Source organism: Aquarana catesbeiana, linkage group LG08 (genome assembly GCF_042186555.1).
Source record: "Aquarana catesbeiana isolate 2022-GZ linkage group LG08, ASM4218655v1, whole genome shotgun sequence".
Classification (NCBI taxonomy): Eukaryota; Metazoa; Chordata; class Amphibia; order Anura; family Ranidae; genus Aquarana; species Aquarana catesbeiana.
The window spans coordinates 140,914,273-140,929,699 of NC_133331.1; the positions used below are offsets into that span (position 1 = coordinate 140,914,273).

The 15,427-nt window shown below is 43.8% G+C and overlaps 1 pseudogene; it reads left to right on the plus strand.

The window, feature by feature from the left end:
- Positions 1–865: 865 nt before the first annotated feature.
- On the plus strand, positions 866–14,431 carry LOC141105306 (telomerase-binding protein EST1A-like; annotated as a pseudogene).
- Positions 14,432–15,427: the final 996 nt, after the last annotated feature.

The window sequence follows — 15,427 nt, forward strand, 5'->3', positions numbered from 1 at the left end:
GCAGTGTGCGGCATATGGTCTGAGCACTGACAGGCTGACCCCCCCAACCCTTTAACCTCTGCAGCAATGCTGGCAGCACTCATACGTCTATTTCCCAAAGACAACCTCTGCATATGACGCTGAGCATGTGCACTCAACTTCTTTGGTCGATCATGGCGAGTCCTGTTCTGAGTGGAACCTGTCCTTTTAAAGCGGAGTTCCCCCCAAAAGTGGAACTTCCACTCATTTGTCCCCTCCCCTTCGGTGCCACATTTGGCACCTTTCGGGCGGGAGGGGGGAGCATATACCTGGAACAGGTATCCTGTTCCCACTTCCGGGAGCCACAGCCACAGCTGTTGACGTCACGACTCCCTCCTCCTTTCTCCTCCTTCCCCTGCAACCGGAGCAGTAGGAGAGAGGAGTGGAACCTCACGCATGCGCAGTAGGGTTCCTGGTATGAAGCCATAAGGCTACACTGCCGTGTACCCTTACTCGCAAAAGCGGCGGCAGCACCCAACAGCTGATGGAAACATCAGCTGCGATGCCGACATTGCTGGACTCCAGGACAGGCAAGTGTCCTATTACCCTGTTTCCCCGAAAATAAGACCTAGCGTGATTGTCAGTGTTGGCTGCAATATAAGCCCTACCCCCCAAAAAAGCCCTACCCTCTTTCCCCGAAAATAAGCCCTACCCTGAAAACAAGACCTACAAGGACTTTAACTAGGGCTTATTTGGGGGGTTGGGCTTATATTGAAGCCATCACCGACAATCACGCTAGGTCTTATTTTCGGGGAAACAGGGTATTAAAAGCCAGTAGCTGGTCAGGCATGCATTTTGGACCAGTGGGCTCGCCGTCATCTCATACCTCACTTCTTGTTTTGATTCCTGGCGGTCGCTGGTAAGATGGCGGCGATGTTTGAGAGGGTTAGGATTTCTGCCTCTGAATTGCGGGACTTGCTGGCAGCTGGGAAAAGCGCAGGGAGCCGAGGGACTGTAAAGGAGATAAGGGAACCCCCACAGAGGAAAGACAACAGACGTCCAGACATTGAGATCTACAAACCTGGCCTATCCAGATTGCGAAAGAAGCCTAAACTGGATTTTTCTGAAAATGGAATCAATCACACTGAGGGTCTTCAAAGCGAGAAAGCAAATGACAGTGAATCTGTTGTTAATGGCATAAACTCATCTGTTGCCTCTAGAGATCACAATCAGGAGGAGAATGACATGGAACATGATGGACCAGAGACTCCGCATCGAAAAAGCGCCAACAGAGCCAAAAAGCCAGATCAGTTGATTTATCAGCCAGGAAGACGTCTTCAGATCCCTGTAAAGGAATCCGTAAATGACGTGACAGAAGATATTGTAGGAAAAACCGAACAACTGAAAATTGTAACTGAGGAAGGCCTTGTCAATGCAGCCAAAAGTCACAAGCCTCCTCTAGAAGATGGCAAAGCTACCAAGAATGACAAATCCAAGAGATCAGAAAGAGAGAAACATAACAGGACTAGTGAAGAAACCTATTTATCAAGACAAGGAAAGGAGGAGTATAAGTCTTGCCAGACTAAATGGTATTCCCATTCAGACAAGCGAAGAACTCACACACGAACTTGTAGCACCAGTTCTGCTGGAAGCAACAATAGCAGCGAAGAAGGAGTTTTGGCAGAGGTGAGTAAGAAATGTCAAGAAAGAGAGAATACTGGAGATCGGAAAGAAAAGGTACTTTCAAAGAGAATCGTTGTCTTTGACAGACTCATTTGAAGAAGATTACGAGTGGTTGGATGGAGCGAAAGCAAGTCGGAACAAAGTAAAAAAGAGACAGGGATTCGCTGATAATGGCTACCCAAGCAAAGCTGATAGCTCCAAGACCCCAGACAATTATTATTTTGAAAAAAGAATCCATACATCGCCATAACAATGAAGAGAACAGGTCCAGGAGATTTGGGGAGAGATCTACTTACAAATGCAACACTGATATGGAGAAGAAGGAATCGAGAGAAAAGTCAGCTGAACCAAAGGGCAAAGGAAGAGGCATTCTTATTCTTCCAGCCAACACAGACTTATCCAACGCTACTGGAACACCGGAACTAAGCAGCGCCAGGCCACTTCCCATCATTTCCACCAAAGGTGTCCATGGTCGAGAGTGTGGTGGAGCTAACCGGTGTCTATGGGACCCGAACAACCCTGAGCAGAAATCTGCTCTTAAAAATCAAAAATCAAAGCCCCCAGTTTCATTTTCTGGACACAATGATGAATCTGCTCCTTCTCAGAGTGATAGCTACCCTTCTGTTCCTCTGACATCTTACTACAAATTTCAGAACTCTGATAATCCATACTATTATGGCCGTTCAACATATGGCTATGGTAGTTATTCTGTGCCATTTTCCATCAATGGCATCTATCCTGGGACATATTACCCAGGATTCTGAGCTCAGTCAGGGCAATATGGCCCTAGCTAATACACTGGGAGACCAATAATATCTGAGGAAATTGAACAGCAAATGAGAACAATGCAGCAGCAGGAGCTCGTTCATCTTTTGCGAATGGCAGATCATTAGGAGTTACAACTCAGTAATCTTCTCTCCCGTGATGGCATCAGCTCAGGCGGACTGAATATTTATTTATTTATTATAATAAAATGTCTTTACTTAGACTAGAACTATTTCATATTTATGAGCACTGCCTCCTCACTGCCATTGAGTTCTGTGACCATCACAATGTGGATTAGCTCCTATGGAAAAATGTCTTCTATCAGGTTATCGAAAAGTTTTAACATTTGTTAAAGGAACCATCATCTGAAAGGGAGGAATTTTGCAAGAAGCTGCTGCAGGTCTTGGATGAGGGTACAATGTTTTTTGATGGTTTGTTTCAGAAGTTGCAGACAACATACCAGTTTAAATTGGAGGATTATATGGATGGAATGGCAATTTGCGGCAAGCCCCTTCGCAAAACGGTGAAGTTTGCTTTGATCAGTGTACAGCGATCCATGATTTGCCAAGAACAGTGGATGGTGACACGGACTTGATGGAAGGAGACAACCAACCCACATCCCTGTGTACATATACGAATAGAAGGTTTTTCCTCTTAGTTGGGATTTTAAAAGGTGGAGGTCTCCAGAAAATGTAACAAAAATTATATAAAGTATCAAAATTTTATTATATCAAAAGGTTAAAAACATAGCACATACTAAATAGGAGTCATAAACAACGAAAAATAATATGGATGCCAGAATGTACAAATGGTAATAGTACAACGAAAATATACAGAATGTACAAAACAGGTTGACGGAACTACACTTAACCATAGAGGCTGTTTAAGCAAGGCGCTAATTGACAGTGCAGGCCCAACGCGTTTCGAGGTATTTTTATAATGATTGCGACCTCTTCTTCAGGGGATGGGGGTAAGGTGTATATCCGTCTAAGGAACAATTTTGTAAAGAAAAAGAGAAACGGACAAAAAAAGACACACAATAAAACATATTATATATCAAGAATAATGCATATACATCACTATTTACATAGTAGAATTGTTATAAAGTGATGACAAAAGTAGATTCTAACCATAATGTTATAGGAGCATCATCACATGGCATACAATTCAGGAGAGGGGGAGACATAAAACGGTTAACCACCGGGGTCCAGAACCGAAAGAAGGCGCCACCACCACGGAAACGATATCGTCAGCAAGTCGGAACCGGACACAAAGGGCGTCACGTCTGTCAGCTGAATGATAGTAAATCATCCTATTAGCTAGGAGTTGAGCAAGATATATCTAAAGAAGAGTTATCTCAAGGAGTGTATTTTCATAATTAGTTGGGCATCACCTCTATTGGTAAGGTTGAAAGTTAAGGCAAGCAGCTCTGGCAGGTGTTTGCTCATACATACCTAACGCTGTGTGGAGACTGGAGTTATCTCCACTCAGGCTCCAAAAGATGGATAACCATCAACTGGTAACACCCCGGATGATTAGAGTTTATGGAAATGTTGGACTGAAGACAAGGAAAAAGAAAAAGAGCAGCATGGTAAATAGTATTACTCAATTAAGTGTTTATCACTTAATATGCACCCATCTGCAGAGCTCAGGTATCCATACCTAAAGGTGTTATCAATAATGGCTAGTAAATCTCCGAGCTGTGATCCAAGAGGAGGTAATAGTGGGGCCCCTATGGTCAGCGACTATAAAAAAGGAGAAAGCATAAATGATAAATACAGGCTCCTACATAAGTTTGAAGAGCACATAATTTATCAAAAAATTACAGGGACAATGATTGTGCTCAAGATGTGTATACATCCTGCAGCTCCAAATGGCATTCAAAATACACCTTAGATAAATAAGGAAGAGGCTAAGCTTCTTTACCTTACAGAAATCAACAGTAGCTGCACGTTCAGTTCAGTGTCTCCCCAGCGAGTGAGCTGGCAGCTTTGTGTGCAGCTTAAGTAGTGCTGTTTATTAACAGCACATTCAGGACAGCTGTCTCCACCAGGAGCAACGTCATTGCTGTCAGTAAGGGCCGCCCTCTGAGTCCCCGGCGTGCAGACCAGCCCCCCCGCCCCACACACAGGTCCAATCCAGGAGCGGGATGCATCGCATCCTGGAAGCGGAGAAGGACCCGTGCTGGGAGGGGACTGACATCCGCGTCAGGCACCCGCGGCGCGCTGATCGCCATGGCAACGGGATAAACATATCCCTGTCATAGGCGATCGTGTGGGGGTGGCCAAGCATTGCCAGACTAAGAGTGGCAGCTTTGGCCCCCGTGCGCCGAGTGCCGGACCCGAGCGCAGACTAACACGGCTCCACCGGACCGCAGCTCCGCCGATCACGAGCCCCGGTGGCACCGATACTCACCCCTGAGATGAAGAGGATGCATGTGATGTCCTAGTCCACAGATAATCGTGTGAGGATATGGAAAGAATGTGGGAAAAAGAAGCCAGAAGGAGAAACAGGCAGGCATGTTGAAAAACATGTTAATGGCATGAAGAACATGTTAATAAAAAACAGTCCATATAAAACAATATATTATTATGGAGACATAAAAAAGGGAGGGGGACACAAAAAAAAAAAATTAATTTTTTTCCCCCTTACTCGTATCTAATGCCCCCATCCTTATTTAGCCGCAAATGGCTAATGATTAATCATTTATATGGATGCATTTAATGCTACAGAAAGAGGGGAGTAGTGTCAGCACCAGGGGGTTCCCACTCTGACCCTCCTGAGGTGAAGCCCTCCAGGAAGGGTCTGAAAGAGGTGGTATCATTTAGGCCTGGTGCCTTGGTAGCCTGGAGACGAAAAATCCACTTTTGTTCTTTTTGCAGCAGGACTTTGTTCCAGTCCCCCCTGCGTAAGCCTGGATGGACCCGGTCCAGGATCAGAAAAGACAACTTGGGGAATATTCCAGAATGAAAAATGGAAACGTGCCTTCCCAGTGGTAAACTGGGATTGCACGTTTTCATAGAAATTATATGGCGGTAGGCTCTCCGCCAGAACTCCTGGTTCATTTTGCCAACGTAATAGCATGCGCAATCGCACATAAGTAGATATACTACACCGATTGTTTTGCAATTAGCAAAGTGTTTCGGTGTGTATTTACTACCATCAGGTAGTTTGGTGTCTGGTTTAGTATTCATAAATTGGCAATATGGGCACCCTCCGCAACGGAAGGTTCCCAAACGTTTACAGGGGTCCTTCTTCCCTGCCCCGCCTCCCACATATTCGCTAGATACTAAGTTGTCTTTAATAGACCTGGCACGTTTGAAAGTGAAAGATGGTCTGTCTTGTATGAATGGACCAATGGTAGGATCTAACTTTAAAACGTGCCAATAACGTTTAATGATGTTTTTAACAGTTTTGTGTTGATTTGAAAACCTAGTAATTATCCGAATAGATCAGGTGGGACTGACCCATGGAATAGTAATGTCTGTCCTGACTGATACATTCCAGCAATGAGATCCCTGTGATGCTTTGTAAGCAACAGAAGAAGATCAATGTTTTGGGACACAGGGCCGTCTTTAAGACAGTGTGTGAGGAGAGGCTCTGAAGAACTGGGTCTATTTTCACTCCACCAGTGGTTCCTCATCTAGGATGCCTGCACCACTTTGGCCCCAATCAAGGAGATACCCGGGTTATATTGGAGAGTCTGTCACCGGAGCCCCTTGGTCCCTGAGGAGTGTTTGACACCTGAGCCCTGACGGACGCCTACACATGCTGTTCCTTGCTTGATTAAGGCGATTTATGACCCTCTATAATCAAAGGGTCCATTTCTTCAGGTGAGAGGCCAACCTATTTCTTGGTGGTGGGCTACCTGAAATCACTTCTCTACAAATTGGTGTTCGCTCGCACCTGAGGATGATTTACTGATTACCCTTATGGACATTGATATCATGGTGGACTTCAGTGTTTTACTTCTTTAGCGCTGCACTATCTGTTGTTATATTTGTATTAAGGGATTTGTTTTTTGACCCTAGTGTTCAGCAGCTTTTAATGCTCATTTACCACTTCGCGCTGATTTGTATTTTTTTCATCAATTATCCGAATAGGATTCTTTTTTTCCTATTGGTTTCGGTGCTAAAGACAAGTTCATGTCTTGTCTTCAGACATGCACGTTTATACGCTCTCTTCAGACATTCTTTAGAGTACCCGCGCGTCAGTAGCCTCTCCATCAGCGAATCGGCCTCCCGTTTAAAGACTTCATCGCTGGTGCAGTTGCGTCTGACACGCAGGTACTGACTGTATGGAATCGATTGAATAAGAGGTTTTGGGTGGAAAAAAACCTTCTATTCGTATATGTACACAGGGATGTGGGTTGGTTGTCTCCTTCCATCAAGTCCATGTCACCATCCACTGTTCTATGTAACTTTTGGGTAGAAGATACCCTTTCCTCGTTCCCGGTGACAAGTACTTTTTGGAAATTAACTATTGTATTATTCAAATATTTTTTGTTGATTTTCATTTAACCTTCAATCATGACTAACTATGCTAGCTCTAATTGGGACTCTACGATGTCAGGACTCTATAGGAACTTTGTACAAAAAGAACAGAGAGACACTGAATCTCAGAAACGTTTTAGAGAAAAAAATCTTCTTATCATTGGCATATCCATTCTTTCAAGCAATACATTATGAGATGAACCCTCTTGGTTTACGCATTCAAATCTTTCCCACTCTTGAAGACATGAGTGTCAACTTCAAAAAAGAATGGGAAAAAAATCTTTCAAAATGCTCAGCAGGCATGATGTCGCTGTTAATAGATGAATACCAACGTAAACTGATTGATATAGAGAAAGAATTGGAACGTTTGAATAAACAATTAATAGGTTTTAAAGATCATCCCCTGTTCGAACAATATGACAAAAACCTGAATGAGCATCTTGAACACTACAATAAAGAGATCCTAATCAAGAAGGAGAAAAAGTTTTTTAGAGACAGGACAGAGTCCAAGGCATATAATTGGAAAACTGCAACCAATAATAGAAATACAAACCGTCATGTTAATAATGCTAATATGCTTTCTGAAACTTCGTCTATGTCTTCGTTTTCATCCAAGGGTTCCTTTAGGCGGAAATCACCGCGGAAGACCAAGAGGAACTCTCAAGGCAATGGGTCACATGAGAAGAAACCCAAAAAACGTATCACTGATCTTAATATGAGCACCGGTATTCCTATCTCGCACGTGGTGTCAGGTAAAACAGGTGGTGATGGGTTTTCTGCACCGCCACCCACAGAGACGAATACTCCCCTGACTGATTGCTCAGCCAAGGGAATTCAACAACCGCGTACACTACAAGACAATTTTTTAGTCAACCCAACAGACAATACAGCAATGTGAACACCCCTATCCCTCAGACGGGGGTGTTCTCATCGACTGAGAACCATGACCTCAACGTTGTAAATCTCTCCTCACATACGCTGACGGAGGTTGAACTATCCGTCCTGACCCGGGGTTTAAGCTTTTGTCCGGACCAGGATCTGGACAAATTTGAGGTGACAAAAGATATCCAACTATTCGCACGTAAACTTATCTTGAAACAACTATATTCAAAGGAAGCACCAAAGGAACCCATGTTTAAATCACAAGAATTGGCTGCACTAGATAATCTGATATCACTGCTAGATGAGAATGAGCCACCTGATCTGATTGACCAGATCGACCTGGAGCATCTGCTTGGCCGATTTGATCAATCTGACCCTCCTCAATCCTCCATTAAGTAATTTAAGAAAAAATCAGACAAATTCCCTGCTCTCAGCACTAACTCTAATGTACTGGCCTTCGTAAAACTAACGTGTAATGAAATTCGGAAGATCAAAATCTGTCCTAAAAAACAACCTAACCTCAGTACAGATGAACGCAAAGCCCTTAAAGAACTAGCTTCCAATTCTAATATCACTATAAAACCTTCGGACAAGGGGGGCAACATAGTCATTTTGGATAATGAGCAATATGTTGCAATTTGCAACAAAATACTTTCCAATCAACAATGGTATTCGAAAATTTCATCTAATAAAATTGACAAATTTAATAAAAAATTCTATAGATTGGTAGACGAAGCGGCGTATGCCGCTGGCATACTCACCAAATCTGAACTTGACTATGTTAGAACCAATCAACCCCGCACTCCAACATTCTATGCCCTTCTAAAACTTCACAAAGACTTATGTAAACCATCGGGACGACCAATCATTTCTGGTAACGGTTCCCTAACCGAGAATCTAAGTCAATTTATAGACGGCCACCTACGACCATATGTATTAAACATACCCAGTTATACTAGGGATACTTTGCACCTCTTGCAAATTATAGATAATATTTGGGTCCCACCTAAGTCATTACTGGTAGCGCTAGACGTGGAAGCTCTTTATAGTTCGATTCCCCACGACAAGGGGCTGGCATGCATTCGGCATGTGCTTGCACGTGATAGCCATATTGACATGAGGAAGAAGTATTTTTGATTGACGCCCTGGACTTTGTCCTAAACCACAACTATTTTGCGTTCGACGGCAGTTTTTTCCTCCAGGTACAGGGTGTTGCGATGGGGACTTCTTGTGCCCCATCGTACGCTAACCTGTACCTGGGGGAATGGGAGGCCATGTTGGATCAGTCTGAATCTACACGACCGTACATGGACCACATAGTCCTGTGGCGTCGTTACATTGACGACGTGCTGATTGTCTGGGATGGGACCCCAGATGAACTTCAGAGATTCCTGCAGGAACTCAATAACAATTCCTTTAATCTGACTTTCACTATGACGTTCCAGGAATGGGAAATTACCTTTCTGGACGTTTCAATTCATAAACAACACGATGGCTCACTCCTCAGTTCACTCTTACGGAAACAAACTTCCGGCAATTCCATCCTGCATGCCTCCAGCTTCCACCCGAAACCTCTTATTCAATCGATTCCATACAGTCAGTACCTGCGTGTCAGACGCAACTGCACCAGCGATGAAGTCTTTAAACGGGAGGCCGAATCGCTGATGGAGAGGCTACTGACGCGCGGGTACTCTAAAAAATGTCTGAAGAGAGCGTATAAAGGTGCATGTCTGAAGACAAGACATGAACTTGTCTTTAGCACCGAAACCAATAGGAAAAAAACGAATCCTATTCGGATAATTACTAGGTTTTCAAATCAACACAAAACTGTTAAAAACATCATTGAACGTTATTGGCACGTTTTAAAGTTAGATCCTACCATTGGTCCATTCATACAAGACAGACCATCTTTGACTTTCAAACGTGCCAGGTCTATTAAAGACAACTTAGTATCTAGCGAATATGTGGGAGGCGGGGCAGGGAAGAGGGACCCTTGTAAACGTTTGGGAACCTTCTGGTGCGGAGGGTGCCCATATTGCCAATTTATGAATACTAAACCAGACACCAAACTACCTGATGGTAGTAAATACACACCTAAACACTTTGCTAATTGCAAAACAATCGGTGTAGTATATCTACTTATGTGCGATTGCGCATGCTATTACGTTGGCAAAACGAACCAGGAGTTCTGGAGGAGAGCCTACCGCCATATAATTTCTATGAAAACGTGCAATCCCAGTTTACCACTGGGAAGGCACGTTTCCATTTTTCATTCTGGAATATTCCCCAAGTTGTCTTTTCTGATCCTGGACCGGGTCCATCCAGGCTTACGCAGGGGGGACTGGAACAAAGTCCTGCTGCAAAAAGAACAAAAGTGGATTTTTCGTCTCCAGGCTACCAAGGCACCGGGCCTAAATGATACCACCTCTTTCAGACCCTTCCTGGAGGGCTTCACCTCAGGAGGGTCAGAGTGGGAACCCCCCGGTGCTGACACTACTCCCCTCTTTCTGTAGCATTAAATGCATCCATATAAATGATTAATCATTAGCCATTTGCGGCTAAATAAGGATGGAGGCATTAGATACGAGTAAGGGGGGAAAAAAATTATTATTTTTTTTTTTTGTGTCCCCCTCCCTTTTTTATGTCCCCATAATAATACATTGTTTTATATGGACTGTTTTTTATTAACATGTTCTTCATGCCATTAACATGTTTTTCAACATGCCTGCCTGTTTCTCCTTCTGGCTTCTTTTTCCCACATTCTTTCCATATCCTCACACGATTATCTGTGGACTAGGACATCACATGCATCCTCTTCATCTCAGGGGTGAGTATCGGTGCCATCGGGGCTCGTGATCGGCGGCGCTGCGGTCCGGTGGAGCCGTGTTAGTCTGCGCTCGGGTCCGGCACTCGGCGAACAGGGGGCCAAAGCTGCCACTCTTAGTCTGGCAATGCTTGGCCACCCCCACACGATCGCCTATGACAGGGATATGTTTATCCCGTTGCCATGGCGATCAGCGCGCCGCGGGTGCCTGACGCGGACGTCAGTCCCCTCCCAGCACGGGTCCTTCTCCGCTTCCAGGATGCGATGCATCCCGCTCCTGGATTGGACCTGTGTGTGGGGCGGGGGGGCTGGTCTGCGTGCCGGGGACTCGGAGGGCGGCCCTTACTGACAGCAATGACGTTGCTCCTGGTGGAGACAGCTGTCCTGAATGTGCTGTTAATAAACAGCACTACTTAAGCTGCACACAAAGCTGCCAGCTCACTCGCTGGGGAGACACTGAACTGAACGTGCAGCTACTGTTGATTTCTGTAAGGTAAAGAAGCTTAGCCTCTTCCTTATTTATCTAAGGTGTATTTTGAATGCCATTTGGAGCTGCAGGATGTATACACATCTTGAGCACAATCATTGTCCCTGTAATTTTTTGATAAATTATGTACTCTTCAAACTTATGTAGGAGCCTGTATTTATCATTTATGCTTTCTCCTTTTTTATAGTCGCTGACCATAGGGGCCCCACTATTACCTCCTCTTGGATCACAGCTCGGAGATTTACTAGCCATTATTGATAACACCTTTAGGTATGGTTACCTGAGCTCTGCAGATGGGTGCATATTAAGTGATAAACACTTAATTGAGTAATACTATTTACCATGCTGCTCTTTTTCTTTTTCCTTGTCTTCAGTCCAACATTTCCATAAACTCTAATCATCCGGGGTGTTACCAGTTGATGGTTATCCATCTTTTGGAGCCTGAGTGGAGATAACTCCAGTCTCCACACAGCGTTAGGTATGTATGAGCAAACACCTGCCAGAGCCGCTTGCCTTAACTTTCAACCTTACCAATAGAGGTGATGCCCAACTAATTATGAAAATACACTCCTTGAGATAACTCTTCTTTAGATATATCTTGCTCAACTCCTAGCTAATAGGATGATTTACTATCATTCAGCTGACAGACGTGACGCCCTTTGTGTCCGGTTCCGACTTGCTGACGATATCGTTTCTGTGGCGGTGGCGCCTTCTTTCGGTTCTGGACCCCGGTGGTTAACCGTTTTATCTCTCCCCCTCTCCTGAATTGTATGCCATGTGATGATGCTCCTATAACATTATGGTTAGAATCTACTTTTGTCATCACTTTATAACAATTCTACTATGTAAATAGTGATGTATATGCATTATCCTTGATATATAATATGTTTTATTGTGTGTCTCTTTTTGTCCGTTTCTCTTTTTCTTTACAAAATTGTTCCTTAGACGGATATACACCTTACCCCCAGCCCCTGAAGAAGAGGTCGCAATCATTATAAAAATACCTCGAAACGCGTTGGGCCTGCACTGTCAATTAGCGCCTTGCTTAAACAGCCTCTATGGTTAAGTGTAGTTCCGTCAACCTGTTTTGTACATTCTGTATATTTTCGTTGTACTATTACCATTTGTACATTCTGGCATCCATATTATTTTTCGTTGTTTATGACTCCTATTTAGTATGTGCTATGTTTTTAACCTTTTGATATAATAAAATTTTGATACTTTATATAATTTTTGTTACATTTTCTGGAGACCTCCACCTTTTAAAATCCCAACTAAGAGGAAAAACCTTCTATTCGTACATGATTTGCCAAGGTGACATTGCTCGTTACAGAGAGCTGGCTGCAGACATATGTAAATATGGAAAAGCTCGCAGCTGGTACCTAAAGGCACAACACATTGCTCCAAAGAACGGACGACCTTATAACCATCTGGCACTTCTAGCCATATACACAAGGAGGAAACTGGATGCTGTTTATTACTACATGCAAAGCTTGGCTGCCAGTCATATAAACTTGTTTGAAGAAACTAAACGCAAGGCTGAGCAGATGGATCAAAAGCAACAGAAGGATGTGGATGCAGCTTTCAGCCATCAAGGACCGAGTACCACGTTTTGGCACACTACGGAGTATGCCACTTAAGTTGAGATATGGATTCATCCAGCTCCACCAGGCTGCTAGAGCAGGGACAGTCAGAAGTGTAATGGTGTGGATAATCTGAGCCCAAGTGATCTGAACAAACGCTTCCTGCTCAGCTTCCTGCATGCCCAGGGGAAGCTCTTCACCAGGATTGGAATGGAAACGTTCCATGTGCTTTTTGAGAAGGTTTTAAAGGAATTCCAGGCCTTGCTCGAGCACAGTCCATCCCCTATAGGAAGCACAAGGATGTTGCAGCTTATGGCCATCAACAAGTTTACTGTGAACAACTGTCAAAGCAAAGATGTCCTTTCAGAGGGCACACTCTCAGTAGTACAGGAGCAGGCCACCAGTCTGGGGCTTTCCATGTTCTCACTTCTGGTGAATAGATGCATCAATTTGTTACAAAAACAAAAAACAGAACAATACAGCTCCATGGCAAAGCAAGGTGTAACAGAGGATGATGTTAAGGTAAAGGTTTCTTCTCTACCATCTGATCTAAAAGAGCTTTTGCCAAGTGTGACGGTATGGTCAGACTGGATTCTGGCACACCCTGATACCTGGAATCCACCTCCCAGTCCACTTCAAGGAGCCTGCACTAGATGTCTGGAATGTTTTGGTGGAGTTCTGCAACTCACTGACCTGGGTAAACTCCGAGGCACCTCTTTATAAAGACCTTTCTCTACTGTTACTTGAAGAAGACAGACTACTTTCTGGGTTTGTCCCCCTCCTTGCTGCCCCTAAGGAACCTTACTAAGTTGAGATAACCTCTGATAAGATTATTGCTGCAGATTGTAAGCGGGTCACAGTCCTGAAATATTTCCTGGAAGCACTGTGCGGACAAGAAGAGCCTCTGCTGGCATTCAAGGGTGGAAAGTATGTGTCAGTGGCATCCGTCCTAGATGCCATAGGAAAGGAAACGGGAAGCCCGGAGGGAAACCAACTGGAAGATCAGGATGATGTAGTAGTTGAGGAGTGCACAGAAGATTTGGATCTAGACAGCAGTAGGGCAGAGCATGATTTCCGAGAACTGCGTGCCAAGAAGCACGCGCTGGCAAGAAAACTGGAAGAGCAGAAATGTCAACAGCAAAAGATTCAGGCTGTACTGGATGGCAAGACAAGGCTCCTGGAGTTGGAAATTTGTCCCTTGTTTCTTGTTCCTGATACCAATGGCTTCATCAACCATCTTCCAGGCCTGGAGCAACTTCTTTCATCTCAGATTTACATCCTTGTCATACCCCTTATAGTTATCCATGAGCTGGATGGTCTTGCCAAAGGACAGGAATTTGATCAATGCAGTGCTGGAAATACTCGCTCACTTCAGGAGAAAGCAAAGAAAGCCATCTAGTTTCTGGAGCAGAGGTTTGAGTCTCGAGACCCCAATCTGCGAGCGCTTACAAGTCGTGGCAATGAGCTGGAGTCTATCGCCTTTCGCAGTGAGGAAATTTCTGGGCAGAAGGGCAACAATGATGATTTGATTTTGTCTTGTTGTCTGCATTACTGCAAGGACAGTGCAAAAGAATTCATGCCATCAAAAAAAAATGATCCAATACACCTGAGAAGAGAAGTTGTCCTGCTAACCGATGACCGTAACCTCAGAGTCAAGGTCTTGACCAGGCACGTCTCTGTGCGAGACATCCCTGCATTTCTCAAGTGGGCCAAAGTGGGGTGAAGCAGCCACATGTCAAAAGGAAGGAATCCTTGTGTGCAAGGAAAAAAGAACAGAATATCCAGTGTGTGACCCATTGGGGCAAGAGGTTGTTAGTCCTGGTTTAACAATTCAACTGTCCCGTGTCAAAGCACACAAATGCTCCCCCAGACTCCAACCCGCCATCTGAAATAAACTTAGAGCAAAAGCAAACGTTCTGCTCTTGCACCCTCAGCACAGGAGCTTGTTGTAATTTGAGCTAGAAGAGAGTTTGCGGATAGGAGTGTCAATGTACGTTGGTTCTGATTGATCAGCAGGGGTGCACAGTCTTTATAGGCTGGTAGTGGCAGCCTTCACCTTTTTTTCGTTTTTTCTTTTTTTTTATTCCTGCCGTGGATCAGATCCCTTGTCTAGCTTTATTTCTTCACTAGTGATGCCTATGTTATTTTACAGACTCCGCAGGCATTTTTCTTTCTTAGGAACTGGTTAGCAGACTCTTCTTTTTTATTTTTTTTTATTTTTACTGTACTTTTATTTTTTACTTTTAGACTTAATTTAAGGTAAAATAATGTTTTGCAAAATATTTTATAGACCAATCCTTTCACAACAAAAACACCTTGCAAACGTTTAAGCAGGTCGTCAGCCATGTTTTCATTGTCCTCCTTCCTCTATTTATCACATAGCTTGTGTTTTTTTTTAAATTTTCTTTATGTTTTGGTGCAGTGAGAGCATCCTTTTTTGTTTGACTTTTATTCATGCTTTGTTTTTCCCCTTTTTTTTGTAGGAGCTAGTCTCAGTGTTTTGAGAGGTGTGTAGGTGTGGCCACAAATAAATTCAGACATGAAGCATGATCTTGTTCCATGAAGTTTACAACAATGCTTTTCCTTTGCTTGATCAATATTTAATGTACCTTGGTCTGATTGATAAGCGAAGGTGTAAAGTCCTTATAGGCTAGTAGTGGCTGCCTTCATCATTTTCTTTTCTCCTGCCAGTGAGACAGGTACCTTATCTAGCTTTATTTTTTGTTCACTGGTGATGTTATTTTTACATGCC